The following is a 6,892-nucleotide window of genomic DNA, read 5'->3' on the forward strand; positions in this document are numbered from 1 at the left end:
TATGCAGCCATAAAAAATGATGAGTTCATGTCCTTTGTAGGGACATGGATGAAACTGGAAAACATCATTCTCAGTAAACTATCGCAAGGACAAAAAACCAAACACCACATGTTCTCACTCATAGGTGGGAATTGAACAATGAGAACTCATGGACACAGGAAGGGGAACATCACACTCCGGGGACTGTTGTGGGGTGGGGGGTGGGGGGAGGGGGGAGGGACAGCATTAGGAGATATACCTAATGCTAAATGACGAGTTAATGGGTGCAGCAAACCAACACGGCACATGGATACATATGTAACAAACCTGCACATTGTGCACATGTACCCTAAAACCTAAAGTATAATAATAAAATAAAATAAAATAAAGAAGTTTCTGTTCATGTCCTTTGCCCACTTTTTAATAGGGTTGTTTGTTTTTCTCTCGCAAATTTGTTTAAGTTCCTTATAGATGCTGGATATTAGACTTTTGTCAGATGCATATTTTGCAAATATTTTCTCCCATTCTGTAGGTTGTCTGTTTACTCTGTTAATAATTTCTTTTGCTGTGCCGAAGTTCTTAAATTTAATTAGATCCCATTGTCAATTTTTCCTTTTGTTGTGATTGCTTTTGGTGTCTTTGTCATGAAATCTTTGCCAGTTCCTATGTCCTGAATGGTATTGATTGCCTAGGTTGTCTGCCAGTGTTTTTATAGTTTCTGGTTTTACATTAAGTCCTTAATCCATCTTGAGTTAATTTTGTATATGGTGTAAGGAAGACGTCCAGTTTTAATATTCTGCATGTGGCTAGCCAGTTATCTCAGCACCATTTATTGAATAGGGAGCCTTTTCCTCATTGCTTGTTTTTGTCAGCTTTGTTGAAGATTCACATGGTTGTAGGTGTACAGCATTATTTCTGGGCTTTCCATTCTGTTCCATTGGTCTATGTTCCTGTTTTTGTACCAGCATCATGCTGTTTAGGTTACTGCAGCCCTGTAGTATAGTTTGAAGTTGGGTAACTCAATGACTCCAGCTTTGTTCTTTTTGCTTCAGATTGCCTTGGCTACTCAGGCTGTTTTTTGGTTCCATATGAATTTTAAGATAGTTTTCTTCTAGTTCTGTGACGAATATTGTTGGTAGTTTGATAGGAATAGCTTTGAATCTGTAAATAGCTTTGGGCAGTAAGGCCATTTTAATGACTTTGATTCTTCCTATCCATGAGCATGGGATGTTTTTCCATTTGTTAGTGTCTTCTCTGATTTCTTTGAGTAGTGTTTTGTAATTCTCATTGTAGCGATCTTTCAGCTCCCTGGTTAGCTGTATTCCTAGGTATTTTATTCTTTTTATGGCAATTGTGAATGGGATTGCCTTTCTGATTTGACTCTTGGCTTGGCTGTCGTTGGCATATAGAAATGCTAGTGATTTTTTTGTACATTGATTTTGTATCCCGAAACTTTGCTGAAGTTGTTTATCAGCTGAAGGAGGTTTTAGGCTGATTGAAATCTTTGAGTTTATATATTTTTTAATTTAATTGCTTCACTTTCAAAAACTGTGTTTATTCCTATTTATAGAGAGTTCTTGAAAGTGAGGTATATAATCAAGTGAAATTCAATAATAAATCCGATTGCCAGTTGTGCCCTTTTGTTTTCCAGAGAAACAGAACAAATTGGATATTTATTCATAAGGAATTGCCTCATGTGACTATGGTGGCTGAGAAGCCTCACAATCTGCCATCTGTAAGCTGGAGACCCAGGAGAGCAGATGAGATAGTTTCACTCTGAGTCTAAAGGCCTGAGAAACATGGTAAGTTCCAGTCAAAGAGCAGAGGACCAATGGCCCAGTGCAGTCAGCCAGAAAGAGAGAGAGCAAATTCTCCCTTTCACTGCTTTTGTGTTCTGTTCAAGCCTTCAACAGACTGGGTGATGCCCACATACATTAGGGAGAGGAGTCTGCTTTACTTAGTCCACCAACTCACATGCTAATCTCACTGGGAAACAACCTTACAGGTACACTGTATTCATCTGTTTTCACACTGCTGATAAAGACATACCTGAGACTGGGCAATTTACAAAAGAAAGGTTTACTTGGACTTACAGTTCCATGTGGCTGGGGAAGCCTCACAATCATGGAGGAAGGCAAAGAGGAGCAAGTCACATCTTACATAGATGGCAGCAAGCAAAGACAGAGAGCTTGTGCAGGGGAATTCCTCCCTTTAAAACCATCAGATCTCATGAGACTTAGCCACTATCAAGAGAACAGCATGAGAAAGACTTGCACCCATGATTCAATTATCTCCTACTGGGTCCCTTTGACAATATGTGGGAATTCAAGATGAGATCCGGGTGGGGACACAGCCAAACCATATCATCCCACCTGGACCCTCCAAAATCTCACATCCTCACATTTCAAAGCCAATCATGCCTTCCCAACAGTCCCCCAAAGTCTTAACTCATTTCAGCATTAACCCAAAAGCCCACAGCCCAAAGTCTCATCTGAGACAAGGCAAGTTTCTTCCACCTATGAGCCTGTAAAATCAAAAACAGGTTAGTTGCTTCCTAGATACAGTGGGGGTACAGGCCTTGTGTAAATACTGCCATTCCAAATGGGAGAAAACGCCAAAACAAAGGTTCTACAGGCCCCATACAAGTCTGAAATCCAGTGGGGCAGTCAAATCTTAAAGCTCCAAAATGATCTCCTTTGACTCCATGTCTCACATCCAGGTCATGCTGATGCAAGAGGTAGGTTCCCATAGTCTTGGGCAGCTCCACCCCTGTGGCTTTGCAGGGTAGAGCCTCCGTCCCAGCTGCCTTCACGGGCTGGTGTTGAGTGTCTGTGTCTTTTCCATGCACAGAGTGCAAGCTATCATTGGATTTACCATTCTGGAGTCTGGAGGATTGTTGCCCTCTTCTCACAGCTCAACTAGGCAGTGCCCCAGTAGGGACTCTGTATGGGGACTCCAATCCCACATTCCCCTTCCACACTGCCTTAGCTGAGGTTCTCCATGAGAGCCCTGCCCCTGCAGCAAGCTTCTGCCTGGGCATCCAGGCATTTCCATGCATCTTCTGAAATCTAGGCAGAGGTTCCCATACCTCAATTCTTGATTTTTGTGCACTCGCAGGCTCAACACCATGTGGAAGCTGCCAAGACTTGAGGCTTGCACCCTCTGAAGCCATGGCCTGAGCTTGACACTGGCTCCTTTCAGCTACAGCTAGAGTGGCTGGGACACAGGGCACCAAGTCCCTAGGCTGCACACAGCACGGGGACCCTGGGCCTGGCCCACAAAAACACCTTTTCCTCCTAGGCCTCTAGCCCTGTGATGAGAGGGGCTGTCACAAAGGTCTCTGACATGCCCTGGAGATATTTTCCTCATTGTCTCGGTGATTAACATTCAGCTCCTTGTTACTTTTTTTAAATTTATTTTTTTATTTTTTACACTTTAAGTTCTAGGATACATGTGCAGAACATGCAGGTTTTTTACATAGGTATACACGTGTCATGGTGGTTTGCTGCACCCATCAACCCATCATCTAGGTTTTAAGCCCTGCATGCATTAGGTATTTCTCCTAATGCTATTCCTCCCCTTTTCCCCCACCCTCCAACAGGCCCAGGTGAGTGATGTTCCCCTCCCTGTGTCTATGTGTTCTCATTGTTCAACTCCCACTTATGAGTGAGAACATGCAGTATTTGGTTTTCTGTTCCTGTGTTTGTTTGCTGAGAATGATGGTTTCCAGCTTCATCCTTGTTACTTTTGCAAATTTCTATAGCCAGCTTCAATTTCTCCTCAGAAAATGGGTTTTTCTTTTCTATCACATTGTCAGACTGCAAATTATTTGAATGTTTATGCTCTGCTTCCCTTATAAAACTGAATGCCTTTAACAGCACCCAAGTCACCTCTTGAATGCTTTGCTGCTTAGAAATTTCTTCTACCAGATACCCTAAATCATCACTCTCAAGTTCAAAGTTCCAAAAATCTCCTCCAATTTGGGGCGTACAAGGTACCAATTTGGGGGGTACCAGGGCAGGGGCAGAATGCCGCCATTCTCTTTGCTAAAACATAACAAGAGTCACCTTTGCTTCAGTTCTCAACAAGTGTCTCATCTCCATCTGAGACCACCTCAGTCTGGAGCTTATTGTCCATATCACTGTCAGGCTTCTGGTCAAAGCCATTCAACAAGTCTCTAAGAAGTCCCAAACTTTCCCACATTTTGCTGTCTTCTTCTGAGCCCTCCAAACTATTCCAACCTCTGCCTGTTACCCAGTTCCAAAGTTGATGCCACATTTTGGGGTATCTTTTCAGCAGCACCCTACTCTATTGGTACCAATTTACTGTATTAGTCCATTTTCATGCTGCTGATAAAGACATACTCAAGACTGGGCAATTTACAACAGAAAGAGGTTTAATTGAACTTACAGTTCCATGTAGCTGGGGAAGCCTCACAATCATGGTGGAAGGCAAGGAGGAGCAAGTCACATCTTACATGGATGGCAGCAGGCAAAGAGAGTGAGCTTGTTCAGGGGAACTCCTCTTTTTAAAACCATCAGATATCATGAGACTTATTCACTATCAGGAGAACAGCATGAGAAACACTTGAATCTATGATTCAATTACCTCCTACCGAGTCCCTCCCACAACATGTGGGAATTCAAGGTGAGATTGAGTGAGAACACAGCCAAAAAATATCATCCACCCAGAATAACGTTTAACCAAGTATCTGGGCAACCCATGGCCCAATGAAACTGACACATAAAATTAGTCATCACAAGTCTACCCTGTATCTACTTGACTGTGATGTAAAGACAAATAGTATATCTGTAAAGTGTATATCACACTTAATTTCCAGATAAAGACAAGACAGTAACAAGGGCATTATTTCACCTAACATGTTACAACTATCCTGCATACAACAAAAAAAAGTAATGACCCTTTCCCCACAAGAGAGTTTACTTGAATGATGTTTACTTCTCCTCTTCATATATCGTAACTTAAATACTTGATGTAAAATTATCAATACTTAAATACTATGATATAAAGTCAATATATATTATGTTCCAGATAAAGGAATAAGAAAGGAAAGAAAACAAATATTATATACACACACAAAAATATATTCATAACAAAATAAGGAGGAAATATTCGTGATAATTACAGTCCTCATTTCTGTAACTGTTTACATGGTTGTTGCTGGTGTTTATAACTATTTTCTTCCACTACTCATTCTGTATTCCCTTCACTTTCAGCAAATATCACTGATGACCATGGTTCTTTACTTGGTGGAGTGACTCAAACCTTCATTCCTAAAGTGTCTGAGCCATTGGTAGCTCCTGCCTGAATTGGGTTGTTGTAGTTTTCCACTGACCTTAATCACAGGGCATGGTAATACCAAGAGATGCTCTAAGAGATCTCCAATATTTCAGACAGATCCTTACTCCATTGTGTAACAGCAGTTGAATTTCCCTTTGGCAGTGAGGATCAGTCACCCCAGCCAGCATAGTAACTCCCATCTTTGCCTGTTGATTCAGAGGCCTGAAGAACCCACAGTGACTGGGTAGTCTTAACTTTTGTGTCTCCCAGTAGAAGCATTCTTTCATCTGAAACTAAGACTTGACAGCATGCACAGCATAAGGTCACAGGAACAGGAAGCAAAAGTTTTGCTGTGGGTCACAAGGGGTAATAATGAATGGTGCCACTCTCATTTCTACCCCCTGACTCTGGGCCCATGAAACCTGGCTATGGGAGAAGGAACACCTTTAGTGAATGCTGATTCAGAGCATATAGAGATTCCCAGAAAATGCTTCTCCAACCCTGCAAGGCATTGCCACCTAGATGGTATTGTAACTGAGTCTTCAAAAGGCCATCCCACTGTTCTAAACCAGCTGCTTCTGAATGGTGAGAAACATGGTAAAGCCAGTGATGTGCTAGCCCCTGTGCCCCTCCTCTGGGCTCTGCTCCAAGAGCTCTGCCCAACCAGCACTACACCAGCTTTCAGGACCTGTGTGGGTTGCCTCCTCCCTGCATCTGTCCTCTAGATGTGGATGTGGCTGGAGCTTGGCTGTGAGGACCTGGAGCCCCTGACAGTGTGGGGAAGACTTGGAAGAGTAGTGACCCACCATGGCCTAGGGCTAAAAGTGCATAAATTCCAAAGAGTTAGAATTTTCATTTCACATTTAATCTTCCAGGAGGTTATGAAGGTACATTCTTACCAAGGTAAGAAGACAGACACATCTAAAGAGATTTTTATTTAAAGCTTGATGGCTTGACTCATAACTTTTAAATATTTAGACCTAACATACGTGGGCCTCCACTTGCATTCTTTCCCTGGGTCCTGCAAATGTTAGAGAGGGCCTGTTCCTTTACTGGAGCTGTCAGCTCTGGACTCCCTGTGGTCTATCCTGCCCTGCTTCTTTTTAACATCAACACATCTTTGATCTCACTTCACCTTCCTCACTCTACCTCAGCCATCTACTCCTGTGTTCATAACTCAACCTTTGTCATTACAAGGAAATTTTGCTGTACTATCTGCAAAACTTACATCTCAAACATCCTAGGCTCAGACCAGCCACTGACTCATATTTTTCCAGCTTATTCCCTCAAGTTACCCAACTCTGACAATTTTTTGTGCTCATCAAGACCTCCCATCCATGATCCATGAACCCTACCACTTTTTCACTTTTCTGTACTTCTCTCACTCTCCAGCTTAGAGTTCATGGTCCATGTGTCAGGAACTCCTACTAAGCATGCACCAGCATCTGTTTTCCCCTTCCTCCTGGGCACACATCCAGACCACACTTCCCAGCCTCCCTTGCAGCTAGGTGTAGTCATGTGACAGAGTTCCAGCCAATGGGACATGAGTGGATAGGCTGTGTGCACAGCAGGGGGGTTCAGAATGGCAGTGATGATAACCACAGTGATCTTG

The sequence above is a fragment of the Hylobates moloch genome, unplaced genomic scaffold, assembly GCF_009828535.3.
Source record: "Hylobates moloch isolate HMO894 unplaced genomic scaffold, HMol_V3 SCAFFOLD_3, whole genome shotgun sequence".
Lineage (NCBI taxonomy): Eukaryota > Metazoa > Chordata > Mammalia > Primates > Hylobatidae > Hylobates > Hylobates moloch.